Genomic DNA, 23467 nt, shown 5'->3' with positions numbered 1-23467 from the left:
ACTACCAGAGCTAATAAATACATGCGATCAAATCCTGCATGCCCTAAGAGTGCCAACTAAAAGAGACCACAGAAAAAACACCCCCAAGACACATCCTAGTCACAATGACAAATCCCATAGATAGAGACAGAATTCTGAAAGCAGCAAGATCAAAAAGAGAAATTACATTCAAGGGAACATCCTTGAGATTTACAGCAGATCTGTCACCAGAAACACTCAAGGCCAGAAGGCAGTGGTGGGACATAGTGACAAAACTCAATGAAATAAATGCTTTGCCTAGAATACTGCACCCAGCAAAACTCACTTTCAGGTTTGAAGGAACAATACATAGTTTCACAGACAAACAATAGCTCAGAAACTTTACAGACTCAAAACCATTCTTAAAAGAAAAATTGAATGGCATACTTTAAAACAAGGCTTACCAACAGACACACCAATCTTTGATATAAAGATGGCAATAACTCCCAGGACGATTTTTCTCTCAATGTCAATGGACTAAATGCACCAGTTAAGAGACACAGAGTGGTTAAATGGATCAAAAAAACTCAATCCAACCTTCTGCTGCCAACAAGAAAAGCACCTGAATAATCAGAACAAACATAGACTCAAAATAAAAGGCTGGAGGAAAATCATCCAAGCAAACAACACCCATAAAAAAGCAGGAGAGGCCATACTAATATCAGATGATGCAAACTTTATACTTAGGAAAGTTGTAAGGGACAAAGATGGACATTTTGTATTAATCAAGGGATATGTACAGCAAGAAGAAATCACCCTCCTAAACATATATGCACCGAATGAGGGGCCAGCAAAATATTTAATACAACTGTTGACAAATCTGAAAAATAATATCAATAACAAAACAATAATTGTGGGAGACCTCAACACGGCATTGTCAACACTAGACATGTCAACCAGACTGAAACCCAACAAGAATATACTAGACCTGAACAGAGAAATGGAAGAAAGAGGCCTAGTAGATATATACAGGACACTCCACCCCAAGAAGGCTGGATACACATTTTTCTCTAATGTACATGGGACATTCTCCAGGATAGACTACATGCTAGCACATAAAACAAACCTCCATAATATCAAGAGGATAGAAATTTTGCAGGCTGCCTTTGCTGACCATAAAGACCTGAAATTATATGTGAACTACAAAGGGACACAGAAGAAAAACTTTAATACCTGGAAGTTAAACAGCCTAACACTGAATAATCAGTAGATGAAATCAAAGAGGAAATCAAAACCTTCCTGAAAACAAATGACAATGGAGACACAAACCATCAGAACCTAGGGGACACAACAAAAGCAGTACTGAGAGGAAAAATTATAGCTTTGCAAGCACACATCAGGAAAGAAGAAGGGGCATACCTGAATAGCTTAATGACACAGCTCCTAGAATTAGAAAGTGCTCAACAAAAGGACCCAAAAATAGGGAGGCAGAAGGAAATAACAAAGCTGAGAGCAGAAATCAATGAAGTGGAAACCCGAAAAACCATCCAAAAGATCAACAAAAGCAGAAGTTGGTTCTTTGAAAAAATAAACAAGATTGATAGACCACTGGCAAAACTAACAAAGAAAGAAAGAGAGAGAAACTTGATAACTCGTATTTGGAATGAAAAGGGAGAGATCACTACTGGTATGAAAGAGATTCAAAGGGTAATCAGAACAACTTTGAGAAAATCTATGCCACTAAAAATGAAAACCTGGAAGAAATGGATAAATTCTTGGACTCTTATAATCTTCCACAGTTGAATGAAGAGGATGTAGCATATCTAAACACACCCATTACTATTGAGGAAACTAAGACATTATTCAAATGTCTGACCAAAAACAAAGCCCAGGCCCAGATGGATTTACTAAAGAATTCCTTCAAATCTTTCAAGAGGAACTTCTACCAATCCTGGCAAGATTCTTTCATGAAATAGAAAAAACAGGAAAACTTCCAAATAGCTTTTATGAAGCCAACATCACCTTGATACCTAAACCAGACAGAGATGCTACAAAAAAAGAAAATTACAGACCAATATCGCTGATGAATGCAGATGCAAAGATCCTCAACAAAATCCTGGCAAATAGGATTCAATGCCTCATCAAGAAGGTCATCCATTACGATCAAGTAGGTTTCATCCCAGGAATGCAAGGCTGGTTTAACATCCGTAAATCTATCAACATAATACACAACATCAACAACAAGAAAAATAAAAATCACATCATCATATCAATAGACGCAGAAAAAAAACATTTGACAAGGTCCAAAACCCATTCTTGATCAAAACTCTCAGCAAGATGGGAATGAAAGGAATCTTTCACAATATAGTTAAGGCCATCTACCACAAGCCAGAGGCAAATAATGTCCTCAATGGAGAAAAACTAAAAGCCTTTCCTCTAAATTCTGGCAAAAGACAAGGCTGTCCTCTCTCACCACTCCTATTCAACATAGCACTGGAAGTACTTGCTATAGCGATTAGGCAAGAAAAAGATATCAAGGGAATCCAGATAGGAAAGGAAGAAGTCAAGCTCTCACTCTTTGCAGATGACATGATACTCTACTTAGAAAACCCTAAAGACTCTATCAAAAAGCTTCTAGAAACAATAGACTTATATAGCAAGGTTGCAGGCTACAAAAGTAACTCACAAAAATCAATGGCCTTTCTATACACCAATAGTAATAAGGATGAAATGGACATTCAGAAAACAACCCCATTTACAATAGTGCCACACAAACTCAAATATCTTGGAATCAACTTGACTAAAAATGTGAAGGACCTATACAAAGAAAACTATGAAACTCTGCTCCAAGAAATAAGAGAGGACATGCGGAAATGGAAGCACATACCCTGGTCATGGATTGGCAGGATTAACAAAATTAAAATGGCAATACTCCTCAAAGCATTGTACAGATTTATTGCGATCCCCCTAAAGATATCCCTGACATTCTTCAATGAAGTGGATCAGGCATTTTTGAAATTTATTTGGAACAATAAACACCCTCGAATAGCTAAAGCAATCATTGGGAAAAAGAATATGGGAGGAATTACTTTCCCCAACTTTAAACTGTACTACAAAGTAATAGTTATCAAAACAGCATGGTATTGGAATAAGGACAGGCCCTCAGATCAGTGGAATAAGCTTGAATACTCAGAGAATGTTCCCCAGACATACAATCACCTAATTTTTGATAAAGGAGCAAAAATCATAAATGGAATAGGGAAAGCCTCTTCAACAAGTGGTGTTGGCACAACTGGGTAGCCACTCACAAAAAATTGAACTTAGACCCCCAGCTAACATCATGTACGAAGATTAAATCCAAATGGATTAAAGACCTGGATATCAGACCCAAAACCATAAGATATATAGAACAACACGTAGCTAAACACTCCAGGACATTGTGACTAAAGGCATCTTCAAGGAGGAAACTGCACTCTCCAAGCAAGTGAAAGCAGAAATTAACAGATGGGAATATATTAAACTGAGAAGCTCTACACCTCAAAAGAAATAGCACCCAGGATACAAGAGCCCCCCACTGAGTGGGAGAAACTATTCACCCAATACCCATCAGATAAGGGGCTAATCTCTAAAATATACAAGGCACTGACAGAACTTTACAAGAAAAAAACATCTAATCCCATCAAAAAATGGGGAGAAGAAATGGACAGACACTTTGACAAAGAAGAAATACAAATGGCCAAAAGACACATGAAAAAATGCTCCACATCACTAATCATCAGGGAGATGCAAATCAAAACATCTATGAGGTACCATCTCACACCCCAGAGAATGGCACACATCACAAAGAATGAGAACAAGCAGTGTTGGTGGGGATGTGGTGAGAAAGGAACTCTTATCCACTGCTGGTGGGAATGCCGTCTAGTTCAACCTTTATGGAAAGCAATATGGAGATTCCTCCAAAAACTGGAAATCAAGCTCCCATATGACCCAGCTATACCACTCCTAGGAATATACCCTAGGAACATAAAAATACAATACAAATATCCCTTCCTTACACCTATATTCATTGCAGCACTATTTACCATAGCAAGACTCAGAAACAGCCAAGATACCCTTCAATAGATGAATGGCTAAAGAAACTGTGGTACATATACAGAATGGAATATTATGCAGCTGTCAGGAGAGATAAAGTCATGAAATTCTCCTATACATGGATGTACATGGACTCTATTATGCTGAGTGAAATAAGTTCGAGAGAGAGAGAGAAAAATGCAGAATGGTCTCACTCATCTATGGGTTTTAAGAAAAGTGAAAGACATTTTTGCAATAATAATTTTTAGGCACAAAAGAGAAAAAAGCTGGAAGTTATAGCTCACCTCATGAAGTCACTGCAAACAGGGATGAGTTTAGTCAGAGAAATAACTATGTTTTGAACTATCCTAATAATGATAATGTATGAGGGAAATAGAAAGCCTGTCTAGAGTACAGGTAGGGGTTGGGTGGGGAGGAGGGAGATTTTGGACATTGGTGATGGTATTGTTGCATTGGTGATGGGCGGTGCTCTTTACATGAATGAAACCCTAATACAATCATGTATGTAATAAAGTTGGTTAAAAAAAAAAAGAAACTATTTTCTTTGCTAAATCTTAAGAAGCAACTCCCTGTGTTGAAGAAATGATGCAATGGCTCTTGCCTTGCATACAACTGACCCAGGTTCAATCTTTAGAACCCTTATAAGGTTCTAGAAGACCCTCTAAAACTTCCAGGACAGATCCCTGAGCACAGCTAAATCTGGACAAAAAAAGGCAAAAATGGATGAGATTACTATAATTAAGTCACATTTTCATTTTCATGAGTCACTTCTAATTCAATTTCTAGTGCTATTTCTACACACCCATCCGCAGTTACTTACTTAGTTTTAGTTATTAACCCCTCAAATTCATCAATGGGGGTTAGATTCAGTTTCTTCCGTATTCCTCTTAATATTATTATTTTGATCTTGTAAGATTAGGACTCCAGACCAATCGATAAGAAACACAAGGGATACAAAAGCAAGGAGCATTTATTGAAACCAAAATTTCAGTATACTGGGATCAGCCACATGCAGTAGCCACATGCAGAACTAGGGTTTGCAAGGCCTTTTAATGGCAGCTAGGATATTTCCAGCCAGTACAAGGAGAGAGAGAGAGAGAGAGAGAGAGAGAGAGAGAGAGAGAGAGAGAGAGAGAGAGAGAGAGAGAGAGAGAGTTTGTGAAGGGTTTGACTTTTACAAAGATTAGTTCCCGCTCACCTTTCAAATACTAAGCAGCAGCAGGGTATTGACTTGTCAGGTATCAGAAGACTCCTTGGTTAGGGGTGGGTAGTCAGCTAAGGAAAGGTTGGGCTGGTCAGATAGTTTTGGTGGCCTATAATATCCTGATTGGTTATTCTAGAGGTCGTGGGTTTTCTTGAAATCTCCGCCCCCTTCGGGAAAACTGAATTTTAGGCCCAGTCACAGGTTGGTTACTGCATAGCCTATCATGACTTAAGTCTGGCCCTTTTAATCTCTCAAAAGTATGTTTAATTATACTTTAGATAACATGATTACAATGGTGTTAAAGTTTATGGTATTGTTGTCCAAAGCCACTGCACCTCATAAATCATGAATTTTCTTACTGGCATCTAAAATGATGAAGCCTTTTCAAATTGTCTTCAATTTACTTTGCCCAGATTCATTAGAAGATCCACAGTCATTGGCAGCTGTAGCTTTAGGAAATGCATTTCTTAAAAGCAAATGAATCAAGGAGTAAATATGACTTCCAAGTTTTCTTAGTATTATTTGACTTGGTAGTCAAATTTCCTCCTTGAGTCATGGGTTGAAGATTGGATGTTGTATCAGCAAACAGCATTCATCTACTTGTATACTTCCATTAAAGCTCACAGGTGACCAATTGCTAAGTCAATAAGCAGTGATATTTTTGAAAGGCATCTTTTTTCCTCAACAGTAGGTCTCAATAATGAAATATTAAATCATTTGTTTTAAATAGATGTGCTCTCATCTGGGCTTTGCTCTTGCATTTTGGATCATGAGCACAGTAAATTTAACATAATCTTGAGGGGACTTAATATTTTGAGAAAGACAAATGAGCATTGGTTTTAACCTCCAGTTAGCAGCTTTATTAGTCCTTATCAAGAGAGTAAGTCTATCTTTCAATGCTTTGAAACTAGATAATTACTTTTGCCAGCTCTGAAAAACCTGGATAACATATTCTTCCAGTAGAAGACTGTTATCACTATTGTTAAGAGTCCAATCTCGGCTTTATTCCAAAAGGAACAGAGAGCACACAGTAATGCAAGTCACACAGAGAGGTTTATAGAACCAGCATCTCCCAGAATCTCCCAATGCAATGGGTCTCAACATGGACCCTTAATATCAGGTATTCCAGCTCTTTAGACTTTTCAACTAATAATACTTAGTCATTCAAAAATTTTTGCACAGCTATGCAGTTACTTTAATCTCATCTTTACTCATCTCATCCCCATTCTAGTGGTGTGGTGAGATAAATTCTAGGATCAGCCTCAAGATAAGCACATGGGGGTGTCTGACGCAATTACCCGCATCATGAAAACTAAAATAGTTCCTCATTCTCCCTTCCCGAGGGGGTTCTGCTGCTAAATTCTTAGTCAGAGGTTATTGATCCTTTTCAAGCATTCAGCAGGCCTAGTCTTTTCTAGCTTGAATCCACAGCCTGTCATGGCTGTGATTAGGCTCTCAGCAAAACCAGGTTCATGGCAGTTAACTTCCTTAAGCAAGCAGAATACAGAAGCCAAAACCGGGTTATTTCTGTTACTATTTCTACGCAAAGGTATTTCTAACACCCACATTTAGTTTACAGCTAATTCTAAATCTAGGATTCTAATGTAGCACCCAACAACCACATTGATATGTTGTTTAGTACATAAGTTTCTTCACGAGGGATCTTTGCTCCATTTTCTGGATAACTGGCTGCAAGTTTTTTTTTAACTCCATTTACTGCTTCTATGTACATTGATGTTATTAAATGGCATTTTACATAAAATCCAGTAGCCAGTTCTATCTTGTAGTCTTCTGTAGCTTACTAATTCGTCTTCCTTTATATAATTGAGGAAAATTTTAGATTATACCATTGGTTTAAAGGAATAATGTGGTTAGTTTGATCTTTAGTTCAGACCAATACAACTTTCTCCATGTCAGCAGTAAGGTTTCTTCAAGTTCTTGTCATTTTTGTGTTCACTGGAGTAGCTCTTGCATTTGCTCTAAGATCTTTCCTTTTGAATTACAATTTAGCTAACTGGTGAAAAAGATCTAACTTTTTACCTGCTTTGGCTTTCAACATGCCTTGCTCACTAACTTGGTATTTACTAGCTTTGGATTTAAACAAAGAAACTTGGTAACTTTTTTTTCTTTCATTTGAACATGTAGAGGTCATGGTCAATTGTATTAACTTGTTTTCAATATCATCTCATGAAAACGTGAGATAAGAGTAGACGCTGAGAAATGGGGAAACAGAGTCATTGTTGAATGATGAGATCACACATTTGTAGATTACAATTTGCTCTGTTAAAGGACTAAAAGAGAACAGTAGGTAAAGCATTTGTCAATCCCCAATTTGATCCCCAATCCACATCTGGTCCCCTGAACTCTGCCAGAGGCCACTCGTATGCACTGAGTACACCTGAGTATCACTGGATGCAACTATAAAAATACCCTAAAGATTTTTTTGTTATGGCATCCTAAAACAAAATGGTATCAGTGAAAAGTTATCACAGATCTCCAAAACAGATACAGTAACAATGAAAAGTCCAGAGATATTGTAATAATTAGCAAATGTATTGTGGAGCTGGAAAATTTGCAGTTACTATTGGAAAAGATGCTGTTACTAGATTTGTTTGAAGCAGGCTTGCTGTAAAACTGCAAAATATCACTTTTGAAAACACACAATAAAATGGGATAGATAGCCTTTAAATGGATGGTAGTTTAAATTAACATATGTTTATCAATCTCTGGACAAACAGGATTTTCTACCACAGTAGAATACAAACAAAAAGGAGAGCAAGAAAAACTGTATTACACTTTTCACTTGTGTATCATTTGGATCTTTAATATACCTGCATTACCCATGGAATATACAAAATGAAGGAAGGGAAAGAAGAAAATTAATAATTTATCTCTGCATTATTAATGTATTAAAAAAGTCACAGGAAGGTAGAAAATAGGGACAATGTAAAAAAGTAAAAAGAAAAGAATATCTGTCTTTTCTGTCTTAAAAACAGGGAAAGTGAATGTATTAACCCTAGTGCATTGGTACATATAAGCATTCAAACATTTTTGTTAAAAAGAATAGTGAAAAGAAAAAGATGTCATGAATTCTAAATATTTTTTTAAAAAAGAAAAATTTGTAAGTTCTTGTTTTATCTAGAATCTGATAGTAGATTCTGTTTCTACTGTGCAGTCCTGGTGATCAAATGGTTTTAAGACAAAGATTCATAAGTACTTAAAACATTGGAATCTTAGAACCCATACATGGAGATCATTTATCAACTCAGTTTGAACAGTGCTTTAATGTTCACTGTTAGACTATATTCCTCTAAGAAAATTATTTGAAGAGAAGTACCCTTTTTTTGTGTTCAAATATTTATTTTCTACTAACAATGTAGTCTAAACTTATAATGCATTTTTCTTATTGATGATGTCTGTTAAACTCATTTCCAACTTAAATATAGATAAAAGAGGTGAAATAGAATTAGTAATTAGGAAATTATTGGTGATAAAATTAAGGTCACATATAATAAGATTAATTAAAATTTATCTTTAATACAATCCCCATTGAATTCTCTATTTTATATTTTTCTTTCCAAGATTCTTATCAGTGATTCTAATAAAATATATATTATGCTATCACACTATAAATTAATCATTGTTAAATGTCATTTTATTTTTTAATTCTCACATGTTTTGGTCTCTGTTGCTGATATTTGCTTTGGGCTCCTAAGCAAATGATGACAAAGTTTAGTTGTCATTGTGAAGATTTAATTGCAGATTTTATTTTTAATTAAGTTCTTCTGTTTATTTACATTCTCTTTTGCTTTTCCTTTATAATCATCATACATTTATTCAATATGAAATTCTTTGATTCTAATCACATAATTATGATGTCTAATTTTATGCAGCAGTTAATTAATCCTACAAATATTTATGTAGTCTTTTAACTACCTATTACCATTTTTGGCACAAGGAATCCAATAGAGTGAAAAAAAAAGCACTGTCCATCATAGAATTTCTATTCTAATGGGAGATGATAGACTACAAGCATAATAAATTAGCATGTCACATCAGACTATAATAATTACTATAAAATAATGATAAGATGAAGGAAATGAAAGGTGATCAAGGTGAGTAAGTGAGGGAATGCATCATTGGCATGTAGGTACAGAAAATTAACACAGATAACAAAGACAGGAACATGTTTAGTGAAATTCCTAGAAGAAAACGAAGACTAGAATGAAGTTAGGCAGTTAGAAAATTTGGAATAAGGTTATCTGAGTAGAAAAAAAGCAAGAGCCATAGCAATCAAGAGTCATGTTCAAGAGAAAAAAATGGGCTCAAAGAGAAAGCCATGGCTTATTGTTAAATTCATGTAATTTCTCTGTTAAATACTCTAGAATGGTTTCTTCTCTCACATAGAATAAAAACACAGTTTCTTTAAAATGCTTTAAATGATGTACATGAACAGTTTCAGCCTTTTAAAGATTTTTTTTCATTATGAAGAGGCCTTATTTTCTCATATAACAATTTCTCTCTTTGTCTCCCCTCACATCTTTCTAAGGTTCATTCAATTAAACTATCTTGCTTCCAAATATAAATAAATAAAAAGTTCCCAGTGGACACTGTTGGAAAGTAGACTGTACCTAGGAGAAGACAAAAGTAGGGCAACAATGGAGCCTGAGTAATGGCTCAGTGGTAGGGTGTTTGCCTTACTCACATTGACTCAGGATGGACCTCGATTCGACCCCCGCATCCCATATATTCCCCAAGCCAGGAGCAATTTCTGAGCGCATAGCCAGGTGTAACTCCTGAGCACCATCAGGTGTGGCCCAAAAAAGCAAAAACAAAAAAAAGTAAGGCAACAAGGAGGCAATGATGCCATCTAATGATATGATTGTGTTTGGAGCACAGTGGTCATTTTTATGCTGTGAGACAAATTTGGAGCTTATAAATATTTTGAAGGTTATTACTTGGCAAACCAAGTTAAGAGGGAGAAGAATTAATGAAAACGCAGATGGTATACAAGCCCATTCCATTTAGTTCAACGAAAACAGAATTACTATGAGGAGACCCTTGAGCTGCTGGGCTGGTTCCTTAGCAAATGTGCCTGAACTTTCTTCACTCTCCCCATCTTGTCTTCCATACTAGTTCTTGACTATTTTCCTATGCTGTGGTTTATTATATGGAATTCGGTTGGGAGGTGCAATGCAGAGATTTTTTAAAATTTTGCTCTCACACTTTCTCAAATAAAGTAGCATATCATGGTAGTTCCTATATCTTGCACTATATCATATATATATATCATATATATATATATCATCTTCATGTTCTATTCAATTTCTCAGTTCTTAAGATGTCATCAGAAGAAACTATTTCTTTTTTCTGTAAGGATTTTTTAAAATTTATTTAATGAAAATGTATGACATAGTTGATATAACTAATCATAATACATTTGTTTCAGGATGCCAGAATGCAAAATTATTAAGAAATAGAAAGAGAATAATTAAAAAAAATGGGGAGATAGTTTATTAGCAGTTATATTTGTGAAAATTATTGTATCAAAAGTCGTTAATACACTAGCTGAAAGTTTAGTATGCTCTCCTCTATTTTTCTCTAAAGATGGGAGATATACTAAAAAAAAGATGTGTGTGTGTGTATGTGTGTGTGGCAGTTGTCATTTGCATAGGCACAGCAAAATATGGAAAAATTGGAAAGAAAGACCTTTGGCCTAAAAAACAGTGAAATCTTAACCCTGAAGTATTTTGGCATAAGACCAACTCAGGCATACTCGGTTGTCAAACACCTAGTCATTCTCGGTGGTCAGCACGTCAGTCTCACAGTTGTTGCTGTCAGGATTCTATAGTTATAGATCCTGGTTTCTGTACAGGTCCTGTGTAGAAGACTGGGTGGTGTGAAGTGTAGAAGAAACTATTTCTTACCAGACACTTCTTAAGATTGATGTTACACTTGTCATTGATCTGAGGAGATCTGTAATAAAATGTGTGCTCCACCTAACGAGTACAGTCAAGAGCAAGGCCTAATACCTCTATATTGGACATTTTCTCTTAAATTGAAAACATATGAATAAGGATTTTCAAATGAATACTGCTCAGATGAGGAACTAGTTAGTTGTAAAATAAAAATCCATGGGTTGTGATCTCATCGAGTTTCTAACCCCTGAGGCAGACGGGTCTAAAGAACCAGGGAAGTGGTAAAGAAAAAAATACACCAAGCAGTCAGGAGCGAATGTTCCTGGGGTTCTCAACCTTTGCCTCTTGCTTTCTGTTGTGCCTCAGTCCCAAATTAGAACTGCTTCTCTTTATTATCCAAAACAAAATTCACCAGGGTGGGGCAGGGCAGATCCAGGTGATTTTTACATATCAAAGAAAGAAGTTTTAGGAAGGAAAAAGTTGGGGAAAACACTTTTGTTTGGGATTGGTAGTTGGGTATTATCTTATACTTGGTGAGCATTTTTGTTGTTGTTGTCATTTGCTTTATATTTTTCATGACTCAGTCTTTGGTTGCTGAATATGTGGATTTTAATATTAAACCAAAGAGAATATTTGAAAACCAAGCCTGATCTTGAGAATTTGAAAAAGGAAGAAAGACAAACTCTTGAAATTAACTATAAATATTTAGAAAACAGATAAAGAGCTAAAAATAGTAAGAAAATGGAAATAACAAAAGGAAGACTAATATCGTTGATGTTAAGGAGCATAGCAGCTACATATAACATTCTCATATTTAAATCTTTTTACTCAGCAGCAAACACATTTTTATCCAAAGGAATACATTTTTTAAAGGTGAGATATTTGTATATGTATGCATATGCAGTCTACAATGGCAGCTCACCTGTGTTTTTTCACCTCACTCAGGATGGCATCTGTTATGCAGCTACCAGCCAATTATTGCATTTTATATTATTTCTTTCAAGTTCAATTTCTGAATCATTTAAGTCAATATAGTTTCTTCTTTTGACTATTTCTCTTTTAGTTAGTTATCATTTTAATATAATGATTATGCTCAAGCCCCGAAATAGCACCTATCTTGAGGGCTAAGAAAAGTCTTACTATAAAATTACATGACTAGCTATAGCTTAAATATTTGGAAACTTTGAGGTCACATGTGCCATTGAATTTCAAATATGTGTCTTGCTTTTAATCTAAGAGTGTTTTGTTTTTATACAGCTACTAATGTTCTTCTCTTGAGACATTTGGAGAAAGTTGCTTATCTCTCCATCCAAAGTTTGGAATTACTGCTAAAATATTATTTCTATATTTTATTACCGATTACCTTCTGCAGGAAATCTAAATTCTGCTGTGGAATTGTAAATTTTATTCTTCATTAAAATACCCTCCCTCTATGTATCTACTATTGATTGTTATGTATTATTGTAGAAATTTTAATCTCTGAGGCATATGATTTTATAGATATCCCCGTGTTATACTTGAAAAATATTTATCTAAATTTTGATCTAATATCTAAAAGTAACATCAATTATGTTATTTTAGATAAAAGCCTATGTATTGAACTAGCATTATTTTGATATTCAAAGTCATAACTACTATTCTACAATTTGAAAGCTTTAAGACATAGTAAAAACCAATGAAAATCCAGTGAGGTGAAAGGTGACTGGAACCCTAAAATAAGGGCAAAGGGAAAGAGGCTGCATGATGGTGGATCTGATGTATAAATGTTGAATACATAAAACTCTTCCTATATTTCAAAACTCTAAATCATTGTGCTTATTTTTTAATTGTACCTTGCAACAAAGTATGCTGATAATATTTCCATGCTAATTTTTGTTGTTGTTGTTGTTGTTGCTGTTTTGTTTTTGGCTCACACCCGGCGGTGCTCAGGGATTACTGCTGACTCTGAGCTCATAAATTACTCCTGGCAGGCATGGGGGACAATATGGGATTCCGGGATTCGTACCACCATCCTTCCTAGATCAGCTGCACGCAAGGCAAATGCCTTGCTGCTGTGCTAGCTCTCCAGCCTCCATGCTAATTTTAATTGTGTTATTTTTCAGGAATTTTAAAATAGTAAATACTAATTTGACTATAAATATGCTTGAAAGGGATAATTAATATGGAAATTGTAGATTCTTTATATTTTTTACTATAAAAATGTTGACTATATTAAAAACTAGAGAGCTGGGTCAGAGTGATAGCACAGGGATCAATGCCCAGGAATTCAGTTGATCTCCTGAGCACTGCCAGAAGTGACTCTTGAACACAAAGCTAAGAGTATTCCCTAAACAAAACCAGGTGTGGTCCAACAGCTCTCAGAATGTCTGGTTGACATATTTGGGAAGGGAATATCAAAAAATATATTATCTAATTTTATTTTATCTTACCCAGAAGAAGAGTTAACACAGATATGTCTCTTTTCTTACAAGAACTTCAGAAACCTGGGATCATAACATTTAAAATTGTGGTTATCTCACAATATTACTTTATTTACTAAATTAATTGAATTATGAAATAATTGAATGAACATAAATATTGTGAAAATTGGGGCCGGGAAGGTGGCGCTAGAGGTAAGGTGTCTGCCTTACAAGCGCTAGCCAAGGAACGGACCGCGGTTCGATCCCCTGGCGTCCCATATGGTCCCCCCAAGCCAGGGGCAATTTCTGAGCACATAGCCAGGAGTAACCCCTGAGCGTCAAATGGGTGTGGCCCAAAAACAAAACAAAAAAAAAGAAAATTATACGTTGAATATTATAAATGCATGTAATAATTTAATTTTCCCTGAGGATATTTTTACTTCCAAATCTTAGAAAATGTTCTGTGGCTCCTATTGTCACAGATAAAAACACCCAAATATTTAGAACATACAATTTATTAATAAAATAAATTTAATATAAAATCAGTTATATTTTCAAATTTTATGTTATATTATTTGAGCACATGTAATAAAATAATTGGGAAATTTTAAAACAAAATCATTAACTTTCCTTTGGAATACATGCTCAAAATGTAACTACACAAGAGTATCTTGAAGACCAAACAAAGTAGAAACAACAAGTTTGTAAATAATATGATCAAAAAAAGTTTCTTTTTTTTTTGTTTGTTTTTTCGGCCACACTCGTTTGGTGCTCAGGGGTTACTCCTGGCTAAGAGCTCAGAAATTGCCCCTGGCTTGGGGGGACCATATGGGACGCCGGGGGATCGAACCGCGGTCCTTCCTTGGCTAGCGCTTGCAAGGCAGATACCTTACCTCTAGCGCCACCTCACCGGCCCCCAAAAAAGTTTTTTATAATTATGATTAAAAGCCCAATATTTTTCAATGATTGATATCCTTAAATAACTCCTTTTTCTAGAGTTCCACAGATAAAATATTTGGTATTGTACAATGCTAAAATGGAATTTGTCACAATATTTGGTGAAATTATAATTTCCAAATAAGTGGAGTATTATTTGTCCTAGTAAATTCCAATGTTTCCAATCTCCCACCTCCATTTAAGGGACACTTTCTCCCTGCCTAATATCCAGCATTCTTATTCAGGGTCCATTTCTCCCTCTTCAATAGAGTCTGAAAAAAGGTATCTAAAATGAATTCACACTGAGGTGTTAACTGTATCAGTATGGTTTCTTCACTTGCATCTACTCTTTCTGTGATTTACTTAAGGTCAGATATAATGTTTTATTCATGATTATTTTATTCATGATCATCTTATTCATGATTATACCTCTCATGGTGCTAAAGCTAGGGTAAAGTCACTCCCTCCACATCTCAACTACCACAAAAAAAAGTCCCGTATTATAATGCTGAACAAGTCACCCCTATCTTAATGTGAACCTCTGGCTATTTTGTAAGCTTTGCTCTAAAGTCGAAATAAATTGAACAGGGAGGAATAAAATAGACAAGTCTAAACCATGATGGGAAGTGGGGAATAGGGAATGAGTGGTTGAATAAACATGGTAGGAGGACCAATCATGCAAGGGGACCAGATATATAGTATATGGGTCAGGCACTTACTTTGTATGCAGCCAACTCCAGTTTAATCCCTGCACATTTTGTTGTCCCACAAGCACCACCAGGAAGTGCTCTTTGAGCAGAAACAAAGTCCTGAGCATAACTGGGTATGAACTCATCACGCAGCACCCCCCCCCCAAAAAAAAAAAGAATGCAAGGGAAATTTGCGGTCAGGTGTATCTAGTTTGGTAAAAGAGAAACTTGAAAACGATGTTGAGGGGGAGTGACAGGGATTGAAGATTTCATGAATGTACTACACCAGGATGCAATTTCACTAGATTGTATATTTGGTTCTCTTACTTCCATTTTTTTTATGAGAAAACGATGTTTAGAGAAATGACCAAGGTTATGAAGTACTGAGACAGAAAAGTTGGAGTGAAATTGGTCAAAAGAGGAAAAACGTACTATGACAGAAATGAGTGCAGAGATTGGGACTTGTTTAAGAACTAAAAAATGATTATTACAAAAAATTTTAATTCATTATTAGAAAAACGGCTCAAGAAACATTGAGCAATTCAACATACAACTTTCAGAAAACTCCCTCATATTCTGCTATGGCTAGCATTTTGAGTTACTGATATATTGGCTAAAATTAATAAATCAATTTTGCTACATTGTTTTTAAGTATTATTGGGGTTGAGGATCAGTCCCCCTCTCTTGAGCGGCGTCTCGAGCGTTTCAAGGAGATGCGGGAGCCATGCAAATTTGCAAAGGGTGATTTATTTTCTGGTGCCAGGTGGCACCAGGGTCAGTGCCGAGGGATGAAACTCAGAGCAAAGACCCTGAACCATCACTTAAGCAGTGTGTGTGTGTGTGTGTGTGTGTGTGTGTGTGTGTGTGTGTGTGTGGTTTCTGGGTCACACCCGGCAGTGCTCAAGGGTTGTTCCTGGCTCCAGGCTCAGAAATTGCTCCTGGCAGGCACGGGGGACCATATGGGACATCGGGATTCGAACCGATGACCTCCTGCGTGAAAGGCAAACGCCTTACCTCCATGCTTTCTCTCCGGCCCCTTAAGCAGTGTTTTTATAGAGCACTTTACCAAAGGGACAGCATATCTCACAGAAGTAGTATTCCGTTTGTTACATATTACTTAGGAATACAGCACAACGTTAAAGCCTAACAGACCACCACTAAAAGTTACACAAAGAGACAATTGCTAAAACTTAACAGACCACCACTAAAAGTTACATTTTTATCCTACAGAAAAATATTCAACTTAAGGTTACATTTCTTTACCTGAAAGGCTGGGGGTGGGGGTGGCCGCCTTACTCCTCCTTACTAAAAGTTTTGCAAGCAGAGATAACAGAAAGCATGAGCAAATTGGGCGTACACTGAGTAGAGCCAGGATTTTATCTCTTTCGGCCAATGCTAACCTGTGGCTTTGAAGGTTAGGAAACAGGACGCCTTGTAAACTTAGGGAAATTCAAACTTAAACTATACACACTTATAAAAAGCAAAAACTTCTCCCTATCAATAGAAAGCATCATTTATATTAGAATTGTAATATGCAACTTGTGTTGTGTTCTAAAACTGAAACATTTGATAGCATCAATAAGAATTGATGTGAAATAATTTTCCACTGTAAATAATACCCTGTACTTCAAATTCACATTTCATGTCCCCCAACTGTCCCCAAATATATTTACTCTATAATTTTCACTTTTCCAGAATATCATATATTTCCAATTATATATAAAACAACTGATGTATTGTTAGACAGACATTTTTATTTATGCATCACAGATATCAGATTTGTATCAGCCTTTGGTCTTCTTCCAATATAGTTTATGACTTGTCAGGTCCTTTTTTAGTGCTAAGTAATATTCTATCGTACAGATGTATTACAGTTCTGTTCATTTACATATTAGAAAACATTTTACTATTTTCAGTTTATAATATTAATGAATAAATCTTCAAGGACAATGTATATGAAGATTTCTGTGTGGACATAAATTTTCAAATAATTTTGGTCAATACAAAGGAGTTTTTCTGTTAGATTGACCCTAAAGACTATGTTTGTTTCAAGAGAAACTGCCAAACTATCTTCCAAAATATCTGAAAATTCCCATGAGTAATAAGTAAAAATGGTTTTTGCTCTACATTAAAGCATAATAACAGAAGACAATGACTATTGCATTAATGTATTGCTGAGGCTCAAACCAAGGGATTCAGTTATGCAATGCATTCACTATCACTAACACAGCCATAGTTCATATTTTATGTGAATATTTGCTGTTTAACATTTGGTGAATTGTCTGTTAAGATAATTTGATGTTTATTATTGCTTATTACTTAGTTAAGAAGGTTTTTTGATTTCTTTGAATACAAGCCCTATATCAGATAAATGTTTTTCAAGATTTCCTATAAGGTAGTAGCTTGTCATTTATTGTTTCATTCATTTAAATATTGTCATTTACAGAGTGTTTTCTTTTTACTCTTTTTCTGTTTTTTGGAGGCCACACCCACTAGCGCTCAAGGATTTTCCTGGCTATGTGCTTAGAAGTTCTCCTGGCTTTGGGGAGCATATTGAATGCAGAGGATAGAACCAAGGTCTATCCCTTATTGGCTGCATGCAAGGCAAATGCCCTACCACTATGCTCTCGCTCTGGACCCAGAGTGTTTTCTTTTTGATTGCTTTTGGATAGTGGATCACACTCAGAGATGCTCAGGGTTTACTCCTCTTAGTGCTTAAGGAACCATATGCTATGATGGGAATCAAAACTTAATAGGCCATTGGGCCGGGTGGTGGTGCTGGAGGTAAGGTGCCTGCCTTGCCTGCGCTAGCCTAGGACGGACCGCGGTTCGATCCCCCGGCATCCCATATGGTCCCCCAAGAAGCCAGGAGCAACTTCTGAGCGCATAGCCAGGAGTAACCCCTGAGCGTCACAGGGTGTGGCCCCCCCAAAAAAAACAAAAACAAAAACAAAAAAAAAGACTGAGGTGAAAAACTTAATAGGCCACATGCAATGCAATCCTTTAACACTTTTACTATTTGTTTGGCCCCGAAGTTTTAAGTTTAAAGAGCAAATTTATCATTACTTTCATTCTTAGGCCTTGCTTTCCTAGCTGTATTATAAATGTATCACAGAACAAAGGTCATAGGGATTCCATATGAGGTACTAAAAATTTTATAGTTTTGCAATTGACATAGTTTCACTATTTATTTTATCTAAATTCACGTGAAAAATATTGACTAACTTTTGGAGGAGTTGGGCCACAGCAGGCAGCACTTAAGGGTTACTCCTGGCTCTGCTCTCAGCAATGACTTCTGGCAAGCTTGAGGGACCTTATGGGATGCACCTTATGGGTCAGCCATGTGCAAGGCAAATACCCTACCTGCTGTGCTATCTCTCTGTCCCCTAGACTTGCATCAGGTAATTTTAGTACCATTTGTTAAAAAGATTATCTTTTCTCCATGTAATAGCTTTTGCTCTTTTGTCAAATACCATTGATTATATCTGCATGTCTTTTTTGGTAATGTCTGTCCTAATGTGTTATTACATTTGTCTTCTACTCATACCACAGAATTCTGTTTATTTTAAGTTTAGTGTGGGTCTTAAAGTTGATTTGTGCCTGTCAACAGTGTACTTAATATTGTGTCGACTATTGGAAAATTTTGATTCTAACTTACACATCAATAGAAAATATAGTAAGTAGCATTTAAAATAGTTGTCTTAATGAAGTATGTTACAAAATTATTTAATGAATTATTCTTCAAGGAAAATGTTACATTCTCTGTGGTTTTATAAATCAGAAAGTTCATGTTTATACTCTAAATATTACTGAATAAATTAATAAGTTGGTACTCAGTTCAAGAAAGAAATTCTAATGTTCATTTTCTGGAAAGAGTCTTAGTTGCAACCATTCAGTAACGCCTCTCAAATTTCTCTTCAAAGGAGAACTTGAAAGGAAAAGAGTAATTAGCTACAGGCCTCCAGCTGACAATCTCCTTGGAATAATCTCCACATTTTTTCCAAGGCTGTCTTCTCCTCAGGCAGTTCCCAGCTAGTGACTGAACATAGTGGCTATTCCAGAGCCAAAACATCCTTGCCCAATATGGGACTCCTGCATTGGGAATCTTTGTCCTTGGCAGTTTTTATTGATCCAGTCAACATTTTTCTAAAGCAGCATTAAGATCTGAATCTCTTTCTATCCAATCCTCTTTCTTTCTTTCCTTTTTACAGGAGTCAAACCTGTGGTAAAATCCAAAGTTTCCATCCATCTAATCCTATTTCTGTACTATTTTATCCATCAGTTATTCTTCTTTTAATAAATTTCTTCTGTGTCCCATACCACCTTATTATCTGTATCTTCTCTCAAACCAGTACAGTCTTAAGTGAGGTAAAATGGAGTTGGATTGCCGAGTGCTGCTCAAAGTTCATGGGAGTACGTGGAACTGAATTCCACAAAGCCTCCTGATTCCAGACTACAGTATTTCAGTTAACCTAATGATATATAAAGAAATCAACTACACAAGTACCCAGCTGATTTTAACCAACCTGGGTATACTCTATAATCAATATTTAAATGACTGATTTTGATTTATTTAGTCAAATTATCTGTTAGTGCGTTTCTTTTGTCTGTTATCAGACAACAGTGATATATTCAGAGAGCGGAAATATATATATAGGATGAAGCTATAAATGAAAAACTGCAAATATAGCTTTAGTGCAGTGTTACATGATTTTCTCTAAGTTACCAAAAATCAAGAGAATCATCCACACAGGAAAACTAGCTTATCGAGAAAGCAAAATGAGGATCCATTTCTATGTAACACAAAGGTGTAAGCAAAAATTCAAGAACAATACAAGAGGGCCTATTTAGAGCATTAGCGGGGGGGGGGGGGGGATTTTTTCAAAGAAGCCAGAATTCAATAGTAATGCATTTAGAAATAAAACCCTTTCCATGCTCAGCACTTGACAAGATAAGATATATTAGGTTGCTAGTACGGGAAGTAAATAGAATCACTCTTTAATAGGAATTCTAAAAAGCTCTGATAGGCAAAGCCTCGCATTAGAAAAGCAGAGGGAGTAAATACTGTACACACAATGCCAACTATCAGCAGGAGGTTAATGGAAGGAAAAGGTACTAAATTTTTCTTTCCTTTTCATTAAAGTAAGCTCCCCCCTCTCTCTCAAAATATAAGAAGAAAGTTGCTATACTCAAATAATTGAAAAAGAGAAAGATCACAATTATATTCACTGTGATCATACCCTCTGAATACTCATTTGAGCATTCTGATACCAACATTAGCATCTATATATGTGCAACAACGTACATGGACTCTTCACAATGTTTTTGGTAATTATTAAAAATTTTGGAAGAAATGTTCACATAAGTGAATTTTCATAGATTGAATTTATCATGCAAAAATGTTTACATCAGGAGCTGAAGAGATAGAATGGAGAGGACTTGCCTTGCACTCAGCCAACCCATGTTCAATCCCTAGCACCTCCTATGGTACCCCCAAGCACCACCAGGAATGAGTCCTGAATGCAGAGCCAGTAGGAACCCTTAAATATCACCAGGTATGGCTCCCAATCCCTAAAATTTGTCTATATCATAGAGTCTGTCAAAGCAATTGATTATGTGAGAATCAATAAGCATAATGTAAAGAATGGATGAATTCATAAAAGCATAAACAAAGTATGAACAGAAGTAAAAAGGACACTTGTTCTTAGAAAGAACAAGGAAAGGTGAATAGAGAGGCCCACTTAGGAGAGTACTAACACTGTTTTTGTGAATTCTTCAGTTATGATACTTAAGTATTATGAGAGAGTTCTGGAAGGATGGTCAGATCAGGGATATAGAATTTGAGGCCATGCTTGGGATGTTTTATTTTATTTTTATTTATTTATTTATGTATTGTTGTGTTTGTGCTACTCCAGTGGTGCTCAGGGCTTACTCTTGACAGACCTTGGGAGACCATCTGGGTTTCTGAGGTTCAAAATGCCTCAGTCAAATGCAACTTATCAACTGTACTAGCTTCAGATCCATACATGCAATTTTGAAAAGACTGAACATTTATTAAACTTAGCTAACTAGAAATTATTGCATGATATAACTGCATGTTTCAGGAAAGACAGGAAGCTTGTATATTTTAAATCTTTTAATTTGACATGTTTTCTAGACTTTAATAGAGAGCATATAAAGGGCTGAACAATATTTTCTCTTTAAAGGTGCTTATGGATCCCACAACATTGATTCAAGATTGTTTTCCAAGATTTGGGTTGCAAATATACTTAATTTTATTTGAAAAATATTTATAGCACAGAACTAATGTGCTTTAAAAATTACATATGAAGCAAAATTGTGCTGAAAATATGGTGTGTTTGGAGAGGCATCTGAACATTCTGGAAATTTTCCCTCTGGAGACTAATTAAAAAGATAGCTGCCAGTGAACATATTGCTATCTGATATGCCTTACTATAGATACAATTTAGAGAGAAATAAAGGTAGATTCCATACTATAAAATGTATTTTATAAAAATGAAGAATTTCCTGTATTATACATTCTTTTAAGTGAATTTCTCCAGCATAATTATTAAACAAAGTGAATTCTTTTGCTAAATAACTATGAAACCAGTTGGAAAATAGTAATCTATGTAAAATGTTCATTTCAATTTCTAATAAAATATTTTATTATTTTTGTTTGTTCATAGTTTCATTCATTTTATTATTTTATTGATAAAAACAAAATTTTAATAGTAGTTGTCTCATTTTGTTTTAGTTGACACTGTGGTAGTCTTGGGCCCATGATCTTCTGGGAATTAAATCCATAAGTCCTGCATACAAATCATGCACTCTGATCTCTTTGAACCTTTTTCCTGACCCCTGATTTTGAATTAGTCAAATTCTACTTCCTCCTTTTTCTTTCTTCATCTGCTACTTTCTATTATGTATTTTTACCATAACATCCATATTGGCATCAAGTTCTCAAAAAACTTAACCTACAACACATATCAGAGTTTTTTAGCATATTTTCGAAATACGTCAGCACCATGAGGTTTGAAATAGTTGGTCTGTCAACGTAGAATTTATCAAATGGACATTGTAAAATGAACATACCAAATCTTTATTTGTAAAACCACTAAAAGAATGAAATGAAATGTGCGTTATGGGGGAGTACGGACAAAGGGGGGGGGAGTTGAGTCAAAGGAAGTAACTACTTGATTATTATAAGTGATACCTTAATTATTACTATCAAAATTATTTTTGATTGGAGACAATCTCTATTGTAAACATAGCTTACTCCTGGTTCTGCACTTGGGGATCACGCCTGGTGGGGCTTAGTATATATATATGTCTGTATACATATATATGTATGTATATATAGATATACATCTATCTATCTATCTATCTATCTATCTATCTATCTATCTATCTATCTATCATCTATCTGGTTTTTGGGTCACACCCGACAGCACTCAAAGGTTTCTCCTGGCTCTGTGCTCTGAAATCACTCCTGGCAGGCTCAGGGGACCATGTGGGATGCCGGGTTTCCAACCACTGTCCTTCTGCATGCAAGGCAAACGCCCTACCTCCATGGTATCTCTCTGGCCCTAGGCTTGGTATTTTTAAGCTCTAAATCTCAATAGTTCAAACTGGGACTATAGGGACTTGAGCAGGTAGGAGTTAAAGTATTTGCCTTGCAAAGAGCCAAAGGGTTAAGGCATTTGCCTTGCAAAGAGCCAACCTGATGTTGTGCCCAGCCATCATGCTCTGAGCATAGCCAGGACTAATGCATTTTTCCAGAGCCAGGAGTAATCCCTGAATATCATGTGTGGCTCAAAAAGGGGGGTAGAGACAGAGACAGAGAAGAGAGACAGAGAGAGACAAGACAAAGTGAGACAGAGAGACAGAGACAGAGGACAGAGAGAAGAGAGAGAGAAGAGAGAGGAAAGAGAGGACAGAGAAAAAGAAAGAGATGACTGTATTTGAAAATAGGACCTTTAAAAAAGTGATTAGGGGGTTGGAGCAGTGGCACAGCGGTATGGCCTTTGCCTTGCACGCAGCTTACCCAGGACGAACCTGGATTCGATCCCCCAGCATCCCATATGGTCCCCCAATAAAGGAGCATTTCTGAGCTCAGAGCCAGGAGTGACCCCCTAGTGTCAAAAAATCAAAAAAAAATGATTAGGATGAAAGGAGACCAATAAATTAGGTCTAATCCAATAAGATTAATATGTTTATGAGAAGAAAGAAAATGAACACATAGATACATTTGAACACTCGAGATACAGA

Source organism: Suncus etruscus, chromosome X (assembly GCF_024139225.1).
Source record: "Suncus etruscus isolate mSunEtr1 chromosome X, mSunEtr1.pri.cur, whole genome shotgun sequence".
Lineage (NCBI taxonomy): Eukaryota > Metazoa > Chordata > Mammalia > Eulipotyphla > Soricidae > Suncus > Suncus etruscus.
This window is presented reverse-complemented; position numbering follows the sequence as displayed.